This window comes from Moschus berezovskii, chromosome 9, assembly GCF_049115385.1.
Source record: "Moschus berezovskii isolate FMDL1 chromosome 9, NW_MosBer_1.0, whole genome shotgun sequence".
Lineage (NCBI taxonomy): Eukaryota > Metazoa > Chordata > Mammalia > Artiodactyla > Moschidae > Moschus > Moschus berezovskii.
In genome coordinates this window covers 61,490,273-61,503,353 of record NC_142468.1, presented here as the reverse complement: position 1 = coordinate 61,503,353, position 13,081 = coordinate 61,490,273, and positions in this window count along the sequence as shown.

Genomic DNA, 13,081 nt, shown 5'->3' with positions numbered 1-13,081 from the left:
TCTGGCAGAAACCAACACAATATTTTAAAGCAATTATCCTTCAATTTAAAAGAAATTTAAAAGAAATGTTAGAAGAGAATGTTGTGCTGTGAATACAAAGACCTGTCCTCAATTCTTAGCCCCGAACTGCAGAGAAACCTAAATTCCCAATCCAGTTTCTAAGTGCAGTTGCCCAAGCACCCAAGATGGCAAGCAGAAGGGAAACACCGCCTTTTCCTAGGTGAGAGCCTCTCCGATTCGGCTCAGCCCCTCCTCTCCCAGGGCCCACCTGGGTAGAGAGGGGAAGCCTTGGCCAGGTGTATAAGTGAACCTGCCTGTATTCTCTGCCCACAGAGGTTTACAGAGGCAGCAGAGCTGCCATCTTTGCCACTTCCCACTCCCACAGCTCCTGTGCTCTTGACCCAAGGGCAGACTTGGTCATTTTATTTGGGGGTGGCGGGGTGGGGTTGATACAGTGACAGAGAGTCCCGCCAACCTTGTGCAAGTCTCCTACAGGGCAGGCCTAAGTGTCGGCTGGCTCCTCGGCAGTGCCAGCCAGAGAATGCCTGTTTCGGAAGGTGACAGTGACACAGGATGACATTGAGGGTAATTTCCTTGGGAGAGGGGGATCAAGGTTGCCTTTCTGATCCTTACATCCATATTTTTGGGCTGGGGCAACTTTCAGAGGCAAACAGGGCACTTCTGAAGGTGGGGGGCCCCAGCATGGACCTTGAGGAGGGCCTGTAGGAACTTCCCTGAGGCCTCCAATCCCTGGGCAGGGCTGGTCTGGGGACAGTGGTTGTGATGCTCACAGCTGTGCTCCAGGCCCAGCGAATACAGTGAGACCTACCTGCCCTTCTCACTGGACTGGAACTTCTGGGAGCTGGGACTCCCCTTGGGTACCTCCCAGCACAGGCCCCTCACCCTATCTAACTGCTCTGTACACCCACCTCTTGGATCCAGGGAGATTGGCCTTGATTTCAAATAAGCAATTAACATTCAGAAGACAGGCTTATGCTTAGTTCCAGGGCTGCTACCCCACCCCTTAGCTTTCAGTTCAGTTCAGTCTCTAAGTCGTGTCCAACTCTTTGTGACCCCATAGACTGCAGCACGCCAGGCCTCCCTGTCCATCACCAACTCCCAGAGTTTACTCAAACTCATGTCCATTGAGTCGGTGATGTCATCCAACCATCTCATCCTCTGTCGTCCCCTTCTCCTCCTGCCCTCAATCTTTCCCAGAATCAAGGTCTTTTCAAATGAGTCAGCTCTTGCATGAGGTGGCCAAAGTATTGGAGTTTCACCTTCAGCATCAGTCCTTCCAATGAATATTCAGGACTGATCTCCTTTAGGATGGACTGGTTGGATCTCCTTGCAGTCCAAGGGACTCTCAAGCGTCTTCTCCAACACCACAGATCAAAGCATCAATTCTTCGGTGATCAGCTTTCTTTATAGTCCAACTCTCACATCCATACATGACCACTGGGAAAAACCATAGCCTTGACTAGACGGACCTTTGTTGGCAAAGTAATGTCTCTACATTTTAATATACTATCTAGGTTGGTCATAACTTTCCTTCCAAGGAGTAAGTGTCTTTTAATTTCATGGCTGCAATCAGCATCCGCAGTGATTTTGGAGCCCCCAAAAATAAAGTCAGCCACTGTTTCCACTGTTTCCCCATCTATTTCCCATGAAGTGATGGGACCAGATGCCATGATCTTCGTTTTCTGAATGTTGAGTTTCAAGCCAACTTTTTCATTCTCCCTTCACTTTCTGCCATAAGGGTGGTGTCATCTGCATATCGAGGTGATTGATATTTCTCCTGGCAATCTTGATTCCAGCTTGTGCTTCTTCCAGCCCAGTGTTCCTCATGATGTAATCTGCATATACGTTAAATAAGCAGGGTGACAATATACAGCCTTGACATACTCCTTTTCCTATTTGGAACCAGTCTGTTGTTCCATGTCCAGTTCTAACTGTTGCTTCCTGACCTGCATACAGGTTTCTCAAGGGACAGGTCAGGTGGTCTGGTATTCCCATCTCTTTAAGAATTTTCCACAGTTTATTGTGATCCACACAAAGGCTTTGGTATGGTCAATAAAGCAGAAATAGATGTTTTTCTGAAACTCTCTTGCTTTTTAGATCGATGATCCAGTGCTATAGAGTTAGTCCCAGGATTTTTACTGAAACTATTGAAAAGGAGTGTTTGGTCTTTCACTGGGCTGGCTTGGCTGGAACCAGGTGGTCCTATGGCTCCTGTTGACCCTCTGGGGAGCCTAGAGCATACGTGCTAAGTCGCTTAGTCATGTCTGATTCTTTGAAACCCTATGGACTGTAAGCCCGCCAGGCTCCTCTGTCCATGGAATTTTCCAGGCAAGAGCACTGGAGTGGGTTGCCATTTCATCCTCCAGGCGATGTTCCCAGCCCAGGGATCCAACCCAAGTCTCCCACATTGCAGGCAGATTATTTACCATCTGAGCCACCAGGGAAGCCCAGGGAAACTTGTAGAGAAAAGCAAAGCTGAGAAATAGTACTGAGGATGCAGTCCGGAATCCAGCTGCTTGTGGAGCCCCTGGACTTGCCAGTTAGATGAACTGATAAATTATTATTTTGTGTTTAAGTCCCTTTGAATAGGAATTTATTTCAGTTGAAAGAGATCTGACTGCTAGCTGGCTGAGGTGTAAACTGAATTCTAGCACTCAGAGACAATGTAAAGCAGAGGGAAAGAAAAGCAGGGTGAAGGAATAACATAAGCTCGGGTGGAGAGCTGGGAGTCTAAAATGCTGCCTTTTTCCCACTGATTTTTAAGATTGTTCCCCTCCCACCCTCACAACCATGTGCTTTCGGAAACACACTCTTGAAAAGGAGACACTGGGACACTTGCTTTGGTCATGCAGAATTTTTGGACCATAGTGAGGTTTTCTTTCCGAGGATCCCTTCATGAATCCTTCCTGAGATTGTTTTGAGCTGACGGCAGCGGTTGTGGGGAATGGTGATCTGGATCTCCCCTCTGAGAGGAAATTATTATGGAAAATAATTCTTGGAGGAACTGTGTGGCTTGCCGAAGTCTTCAAACCTCCAGTGGGACAAGCAGCCTCATGCCCTAACCAGGTGCCAGCGAGACTTAGATTCAGTTTGGAATGACCCCGCCCTCCACCCCCAAATGGTTAAAACCAGACAGAAATCTCTTTCTTTCTCACATAAAGGAAGTCTGGACTTAGGCTTCAGGAGGTTGTCGAGAACCCAGTGTGCCTTTATCTCACCTTATCATCCTCAGTGTTGGGTGTGTTCCTCCCAGTATCCCTCCCCTGCTCCCTCAACCTTCCCACCCCCACTCACCACACATTCACTTAAACATCGTGCAGACGGAGACACAACCAACAAGAGACTGGAAGACTCTCTGCGTGCCAGCTAAACGCTGGGTGCACGTTACTAAGGAAGACTACTAAAGTGGCTACTGGGGAACACCGGAAGTCTCTTCTGGATAGTTAACCCATGATGGGACAGACCAAAGCCCCTCTCAGGGACAGCCCCACTGCTGGGGCTGCCAGTGAGAGTGAAACCTAGTTCCCCTAAAACTGAGTTCCCCTGCTGAGTTCCTGATTAACCTCTCTATCCAAAACTTTATTCCCTTTCCTGGTCCTCTGTTAGGGAGCTGTTGACAGAAACCATCTGCCTTGGCCAGGCCTGCTTGCCTGAGTTATCTCACAACAGGAGGTCCCAATAAGGAATAGGTGCTGCTGCCTGAAAACTAAACTAGAGAATTTGGGAGGGGCTGAAAGAGGGAGTAGACGGCGAACCTCCCAGAGTCCTTCTTGTTGGAATCCATCTTGGCTGAGCGATGCATACCACCAGGAAGGACTCTGAGTCAGACTGTGAACCTAGGAAGATAACTGGCTGGAGACAACCTGGAAACTAACCCCATTACCATAAAACCTGAGACTAGGAACCACGTGGCAGAGCAATTGTCCTGGGTTCCCTCACCCTCCTGCTCTCTGCCTGGGTGCCCCTTTCCAATAAAGTCTCTTACTTTGTCAGCACATGTGGCTCCTTGGATGATTCATTTCTGAGTGTTAGACAAGAGTCTACTCATGGGCCCTAGATGGGGCTCCCCTTTCCTGTCAAACTTCCCTGATCCCCTCAGGGTTGAGGAGTATCAAAGAAAAGGGGGGGATTGAAACTGAGAAGGACCCTGTAGGGGCTTCCCAGGTACAAAAGCCCCACGTGTTCCCCATAACTTAGTTTTAGAAAAAGCCTTGATAGCCTCCTAGCCTTCACTGAGTTCCAAAAAGCAGGCACAAGGAATAACAGAACGCAGAAACAAAGGAAAAGCAGTCAAGCAAGAAAAGTAATGATTGTAAAACAGAGCCCAAGTTCCTCCTCAGGGGATATAGGTAACAATCTTGTTTTGCAGACACTGAGACCCTCCTCCCCTGCTATCCCCCACCCCCTTCCCAAGGTGGAGAATGGTAACTATGAGCTGAAACCCCAGACTGGTTGGAACCAGAAGTTTGATGATTGAGATTCCTGGAACACCACCCTGTTACCTCACCACCAACCAATCAGAAGAAAGTAATGTACACTGCAGCCCTCCCCACAAATGTTGCCTAAAAACCTTTCCCTGAAAGCCATCCGAGAGTTAGGGTCTTCTGAGCATGAGCTGCCTTTTCTCCTTGCTTGGTGCCTGCAATAAATGCTGCACTTTCCTTCATTACAACCTGGTGTCAGTAAATTGGCTTTGCTGCTTGGCAAGCAGACTCAAGTTCAGTTTGGTAACAAGGGCCACTGGGAAAAAGAATAATTCATTCCATTTGTATCAGTTGTATGTGTAATTTCTTCCTGTTATAAACGCTAAGAAATGGCCTGGGACCATCTAGGGAAAGCTTCCCCATTGCTATCTGTCCTGATCATTCAGGGGTCACTGTTCTTCAAGAGTAAGGGCTCAAATCCTACCTCAACTTCTCAAGGACAGCTGGACTTATGATGGCATTAGATCCACAGAAACATCTGAGAAAACTCCCAGGGAGCCAGAGAACAGGCAAAGGAGCTGTGTCCCTAGTTGACCCCATCTCAGCTGAGATTACACAATAGCAGCTTTCTTAGTGAAGAAAATAAAGTAGGAAGAGTTTCTTAATGTATTTCACTATCATTTGATATGAATAAGTGAACTGGTGGATTTCCACACAAGGTTGTTGGATCCCAGAGCTCCTTCTGCAGCTCAGGAGAGCTATAGCCACATTGGTTGGTCACTAACAAAAGGCAACCATCTTAGGGAAGAAACTCGACCTCCTTACTCACTGCTTAACATTTTCAAAGTGTTTAAAATGCTGGTTGGCATTTGATAGGAGCTCAGTAAATAGTAATAGAATACGAGCCTGAGTATTTCTGGGTGAGAAAAGCACTTATGGTCATTATTACTATTTTTAAAAATATTTATTACACATCTGTTATATATAAGGGACTGCTCTAAGGGTCATGGGTTGTCACAGAGATGAAGAAGATACCATTCGTGCCTTCAAGGAGTTTATTAATATGCAACCCCATGGACTGTAGCCCACCAGACTCCTCTGTCCTTGGAATTCTCTAGGCAAGAACACTGGAGTGAGTAGCCATTCCCTTCTCCAGGGGATCTTCCCAACCAGGGTCTCCTGCATTGCAGGCAGATTCTTTTTCATCTGAGCCATGAGGTAAGCCCATTACTAATAGGGAAGATAAGAATTGTGTTAATTACCAAAACAAAATAAAAACAATCAAGAGAAGCTGGGATCCTGCTCCCTGCATTTGTAAGTGTCTTGGAAGAGGCTGGTTTCTAAATCCCCATGTCTGCCTCCTGGGAGAGATGCCGAGGTTTCGCTGTACTTCACGTGGGCCAGGGCACGGGGAGTTGCAGGTAGACCTTTGGAAACAGCAACAGTGGTGCCTTTTGTTTGTCCTGTCCCTCCCACTCCCTCGTTGAGCCTCTGCCTCAGTTTACCTCTCTCTAAAATGAGGACAACCACATTGTTTCTTCCCAACTCCCTCCGTCCCTTGTACTCTGTGCTGATGAAAGCAGTGATAGCTGTGACTCACGTGGAGCTTCCCAAGAACTGGTTTTACATCAAAGGTTTCTTGGGAATGTAGGAGTAAAACAGCTGGCTTTTCAAAATGACTGTTTCACTTTGCATTACTCTTCACCCCAGCTCTTTCCAGGATCCATAATGAGATTGAGGAGAGAGGGTAGCACAAAATGCCCATGGGAGAGGGAAGAAGAGGCCAGAAGACCTGGGGAAAGACCAGTTGTTCCCAGAGCCCACTCCTCTGCCCCCAGACAGCTCTTTGATCTCTGGGCACCATGTCCTTGAAGTCTGTATGTTGGGCAGTATTATCCCTACCCTAGGGCCACTCTCCTCCCCACCAAACAGCCAGTGTGTGTGACCAGCAAACCATAGCTGACATCAGTGGGGGCTTCAAAATCATCCACATTTATGTTTCATTCTTTTGTTGGCTCATGTATTCATTCTCTGGTTATTCAGCATTTACTCAACACCAGTAGGTTCTGTCTGGAAATCTTGGCTGCATTTGATACCAGGAAGAGTATGTATTTGTATTGACGTTTCTGTACAATTAGTTTCATTTACCCAGAGTGGTTTTGAACTTGAAAGTAGATGTTACTCACAACCTTTTCTGAAAGCTGTGTCTCAAGTTCGCAGGGAGGGGCCCACTTCTCCAAAGAAGTCTTACATATCCTGGCCCAGGTGAGCACATCCTCACGGGCATTCAGAAGACCCAGAGTATCTTTGCACAGTCCCGGGCTGTCCCCAGGGAAATCAGAGCCACTTGGCTGCAACTAACAAGGACTCTTTGTGGTGATGGGGTTGAGTCACCTGACAGGTCTGAGATATCACTTCCTCCTCTGGGGCCAGGGGAGCTGAATGCGAAAGACTAGAAGGATGGGTCAAAACGAAGATAAGATTTTACAGGAGTCAAAGTAGAGTCTTGTACTTAGTGGTTAAAAGAGGGGAAAATGACAAAAGAAGAAGGAATCCCGTCTCGATGGTGCTGTGTGTGAAACTGACCTAGAGATTTTGTTTGACTGCGAGCTTTCTGGGTCCACACTTTAAGAGACACTTTAATATATTAGAAGGATCCCTCAGGTGTTTGTGTGAAACCACACTACGTGAAAAAGCACTGGTGTTCAGTTTATGGACTCGAATGTTTCTTCAAATAGTTGATTGGTGTGGTAGAGAGGAAGCCTGGAGAACCGAAGAAGGGCAACATCATTCTCAGATCACAACTTCCAGCCTCCTGCACATCAAAATTTGATATGCACCTTCCCCTATCCTTTCATTCCCTCCTGTCTCAGAAGAATTGTTGCTCTTCCTTCTTGGAGGTTGACCTCATCTCTCCCACCCATCTTGGATATGCCTTGCCAATTACTTCCCTTCCAGAATCTTTCATTTTCCTTCTCTGCTGGCTACTTCCCATCCTGCAAATATGACAAAGGTGGTGATCTGGGTACCTACTATATGCCAAGTGCATGATGATTTGTCTGCCTTATCTTGGTCAATCCTCGCACCAACCCAACAAAGTATGAGATACCTTCTCCATTTAGAGATGAGGAAACTGAGGCTTCAAGGAATTCTGTGCTATTCATTCCCAAGCTCAAGCAATTGCCAAGTGATGAAACTAGGACTCCTTCAGGTTCATCTGCCTCCAGTACTCAGAACCTCACGTCTCCTCAGGCTGTTAATAACTCTCCTCCCCTTCACAACCAAATTCCTTTAAAGAAGTTCCTTTTCGTGTGTCTACTTCCTCACCTCTCATTCACTTTTCAGCCTGCTGCAGTCTGCTTTCTGCATTCACCCTCTGCAGAAATGGCACCACCTCCCTTCCAAGGTCATCAGAGACGTAATGGTCAATCCCAATGACCTTTTCTCAGTTCTCATTCCAGCCAGCCCTTCTGCCACATTTGACGTACTGAGCATGGACCCCTTTCTTCCTTCTTCCGTGTCTGACTGAGCTCACCCATTCCCACCACTTCACTTCTCACCCTTCTTGTCCTCCTTCCAGTGTCATTAGTCATCTTAAAGGATCTGAGGACCCAGCTAAAGTTGGAAACCAGGAATCTGTGTCTGAGATTTCCCTGGTAGGGGTAGAGGTAAGACATAGTGTGCAAAGAATCGAACATGCTGGAAAGCATAGCTCCAGGGGTCCAACTGTCCTCATACCACTAGTGGCTGCAGTTAGAGGGGGTGGGGAAGTTATAGAGCAGAAATAAAAGGGCCAGGAAGGGGGATTGGTAGAGTCTCAAAAGGCAGAGAAAGGTGGCAGGGCAGAAGACAGGGAATGAGATGGTGAAGTTGAAGGAAAAGGCAGGCTGAGACCCTGGGGAAAAGGTGACCATGATACAGAGCAGGTGAGTATTGCTGGAATTATAGGAACGCTGCTGGAATGTCAAGAAATTAAGAGTCTAGATTGTTGGGATGGCTAGCCAGCTCCACCTAGACTCTGACATTCCCCTAGATCATGGAAGGAGGTGGGCTGAACCCCCTGACTGGAGCCGGGATCCCCTGTGAAGCTGTCTCCTCAGCAGCAAGTGTATGGACCCCTGGGGCCCATCATCAGGTTCCAGTTTGCCATGAGCTGGGTGTCCTGCCCCAGTGAAGGAGGGGTGTGAGTCCAGGGCTGTACTGAGTGGTACAACTCCAGGAGTGCCCTTCACATGGAATTCCCACTGGGGGCCTGAAAACACTCCAGCAGCACAGTGCTCAGCACGCAGAAGCACTGAATGAACCAACAGATGAACAAATGCATTCATTTCCTGTGCCCCTGACTCCAGTTCAGGTCAGCAGCATCCGCTGAGCAGCCAGGCTCTGTGTGAAGGAATTAGACAGATCAGAGGAGAGGAGAGGTGGGAGCCAAGGAGCAGCCTGCTGCCCAGGTGCTAATATCCTTGCTGACTCTAAATTAGAGTAAAACCTTAGAGGGTTCCAAATGCAGCCTTAATCTCTCTCTTCTGGGCTCAACATTTGCAAACCTCATTTCAAATCCCAGAAACTCTTTAGTCTGACGAATGACAGGAAGTCAGCCTTGGTGAGACCACTCAGAAATACCTGGCCTTGGGCTTGGCTGGTGGTCCAGTGGTTAAGAATTCACCTGGCAACACAGGGCACATGGGACATGCACCACAAGGAAGAATAGCCGCCACCCACTGTAACTAGAGAGAAACCTGTGCATAGCAACCAAGACCCAGGGCAGCCAAGAATACAAATAAATAAATTAACTAATTAATAATGTATTACTGGTATATTTAAAAAAAGAGACATCTGGCCTCTCAGGTACTGGGCCACCCGCCACCCCCAGAGTCACCAGGTGAATGAAGTCAAATGTGTGTCCCCTGGACAGAGATGCTGCTATGTCCTCAAGGGAAGCGTCTGGAAGCTGCAGCCAATAAAGCCTCTCCAGATTCTCCCAGTGGGGAAGGGGAGTTAGCTGCTCATCTCCTTTGCTTCCTCTCATTTAAATTTACTCTGAAAGGAGTCTGAGGATCTCTTTTTATTTTCACGTGGAAACAACTCCTGTCTCCAAAACCTTTGAAGTATTTCTTGGAGAACTACCTTTTGATTCTTTTCTGTCTGCACCAACAATAGCTAGAGGGAACAAGAGGTCCTCTTCCTAATTTCCAGGAGAATAGCCTTCCAAGGAGAGCCCCACCTCCCTCCTTGCTTTGCCCACACTGAAGTAGCCGTATCTCCCTACTGTGTCTGGTTCCAAGTGGCGGTGCTTCAGCAGAGCAGAGCTGATGATTCAGCTACACAGAAGCAGAGCTCTCCGATGGTTACCACCATGAGCTGCTGCAGAGACTTCTAGAAGAGCCTCCCTCTCTGTCACTTGCCAGGTTGACCATGAGTGTTCCTGCTGCAGGCCCTGGGCACCCAGTTTCCAGCTACAGGAGCTATGAAAATCCAAGCCACACTACAGTATCCCACTGCTGTGGGTTTACCTTTTGTGGGCAGGCCTCCTCCATCAGTACCACAACCCCTGCCCCCAAACAGAAAGGGGTGAAGAAGCCAAAGAGAGCAGCTTAGGACAGTGGTGAGGAATGTATTGATCTACCAGACTTGGGGGGAAATCCTTTTACACAGAGCCCGGTTTGACGTTCAGGTGGAACCATTTGCCAGAGGTTGGACCCAGACCTGAAGTGTCGGGATGTTGGTTCTGTTCAGATTCCGTGGAAGATGCTGGGACTGAACCACTATGGTGACAACTGGCAAACCTGGGGACATGTTCGCTTGCAGATGTGTGGCACAATATTGTAAAAAAAATTTGATCCAGTGTTAATAGACTGGAGAGTCACAGATTTATAGCTTCTTTCGGAGGAAAAAAAAAATTAAAGGATATTCTAAACTGGGTTCTTGTGGCAAAATTGTCTGTGCTGGTTACACAGAATGGGTGGGGGGTGGGGCAATGGTCTCTGAAGTCCCCTCTATGACCATGTCCTCCCCCAGACACAGCCAGGTGCTATCGATCCTGAACTCATGCCGCTGTTTTTCTTACAGTAGAGGGAGATTTCTCAATATGCCCTTTGCCACCAAGTGATTTTTCCACACTGGATCTCCAGGCTCCCATTGGCATTTGAATTTGCAACCCTTGCATTTGCACCAAAGAACAGCAGGAGCCACAGGAACGGCCATTCCAGCCCGCAGGACTCTACCCTGCTCCCCATTTTGCTTGTTTCCACATATCCTTGTCTGTTGCCCTCATTCTCTTTCAGCAGAGATGCCTTGGCCATGTGGTGAGGATCATGGCCACCAGAAACCTCCATTTAGAAATCCCAGTAGAAAAAAAGAGCTTCTTTTTTCTACTTCTGAAAATCAAACCTAGTAAAGAATGCTGGCTCCACATGGGGCGTGGGCCTCAGAGCTGCAAGATGTTGTCTTTGGAATCCAGCACTTAAGGAACTGGTCATTGTTCTAAGCAGGTCACAGATAGTAACTTATTTAATCCTGTTTTTTAAAGAAAGCCTATGATTTAGGTTCCATGACTGCCTCTGATACAAATGAAGACACTGAGGTACAGATAAGTTAAGCCGCTTTCCCAAGGCCACACAGCTATTAAGAGGTAGAACTAGAATTTTAACCAGATTGTCTAGCTTCATCTGTAGAACTGAGTTCTAACGGGGTGAGAATAAAAGCTGACAAGCCTCAAGGTAGGAGTCAAGAAGTTACAGAGCATCTCTTTTGCTACATCCTACTGGTTAAAGTAAGTCACAGGACCAGCTCTAGACTTGTTGAAAAAAGTTGTCTACATAGGAATGGGAGGAATTTAGGGCTATTTTTTGCAATTTGCCATATCTTTTCTTTTTCTATAACCTCATTTCAATAAATTTGGCATGTGTCTGGCACATGAAGATGACAACTCGTAGTATGTGTGGGAGTATGTGGCAAACCCTGCTATGTGCCAACTCATTATTTGTTCTCCACTTCTCTCTTATTGACAGAAACCCAGTTCTTTTTTTTCAGGGTGGCGATGTGCCCAGTTACAAGTATTCACCTTCCCAGATGCCCTCATAGCTGGGCTGACCACGTGACCCGGTTTTGGCCCATGAATGTAACTAGAAGTCTCCTGGGCAGGGCCTCTAGGAGAGCTGTTATTTTCTCAGTAAAAGGGAATAGGCTCTGTGTCCCTTGCCATTTGCCTTTCCCCTTTCTGTCTCATTCCTTCCTGGATCCCACATGCAACAGTTTGGTGTAGAACTGCCATCTGGAAACCATGAGGATGTCATGAAGGATGGCACAAAAGGACCACAGAAGCCTGATCACTGATGGCACCATGGGGCCTCTGCTCTAGTCCTGGACGCCCTATCTCTGACCTTCTTGTCACCTGAGAAAAATAACCCCTACTTGGTTATGCCACAGTTAAGAGTTGTGGATTCGGCTACTGAAAAAAGGAGTGACAAGAAAATGAGACTGAAAAGCGGGCAGAAGGCTGGCCGTAAAGCATCGTGACTATTAGGAAGACCCGGCAGCTGCTGTGAACACTGCCATGAGTTTCTGTCTTGTTATGCACATGTGCTTTTGTGTGTGTTTGATGTATGGGCATCTGGATGTATGTGTGTTTGGGTGTGGGGGCGAATGTGTGCATGGAAGGATATGCTATAGTCATGGAAAAATTTAAAATCAAACTGGAGCCCAGATTTTGAAAGACTGAAAGAACAATGTTGAAAGTGAAACGGTCAGTTTAATGGTGATGACTATAAACCAAGTACTTAGTTTTATTTTTTTTTTAAGATGTCAGGATAGGAGAGTGTAGTTTCACAGCCTGGGGGCCTGGGTTGACTGCAAAGGCTAAGGATGAGCTCACACAGTGAGCTGCGAGTGCCAGGAGCTCTGGCTCACCCTCTGGCTGTGATGATTATCTAGGATCCAGAACAGAGAGTGGACCACTCAGCCTCTGCACGGCCAGAACACTGGAAGCCTGCACCATGTCCATCCCAGGACCAGTGAATGGAGCCCAGCCAGAGGATGAGGCAGAGATCTGGGAAAGTTTGACTTGGACAAGAGAAGACCTGGAGGGGCCTGATGGGATAATAACTATAATAAGTCATCTATCACTGTGTAGAAACCACACCTAAAACTTGGTGTCTTAAACCAACAACGGCCAGTCATTTGCTCACAGTTCTGCAGTCTGGGTTAGAGAGATTTTCTCTACCCCATGTGGTGCAGTGGCGTGGGCTGGGCTCACTGATGCATTCGCAGCCAGCTGGCAGATTACTGGGGCTGAAGGAGCCATGATTGCTTCACTTACATGTCTGTTTCCTTCAATGAGAAGATTGGACTGGCCGCACCCCTGTCCCCACTATGCTCGTTCATCTTCCCTCTCCACATGGCCTCTCATACTCAGGGAGGCTAGGCCAGGCTTCATGACGTCTCAGGACAGCGAGATGGTAAAAGTGGATGCTGCAAAGCTTTGAATGCCCAGGACTGAAATTTTTGTCACATTGGTACTGAACCAAGCACATCATGAGAGCAGCCCAGATATAATGTGGAAATGGGCCATGCAGCAGTATGATTTCAGAAGCGTGATTCTTAGGGGGCTATTTTGTAACAGTCTACCAGGATAAATA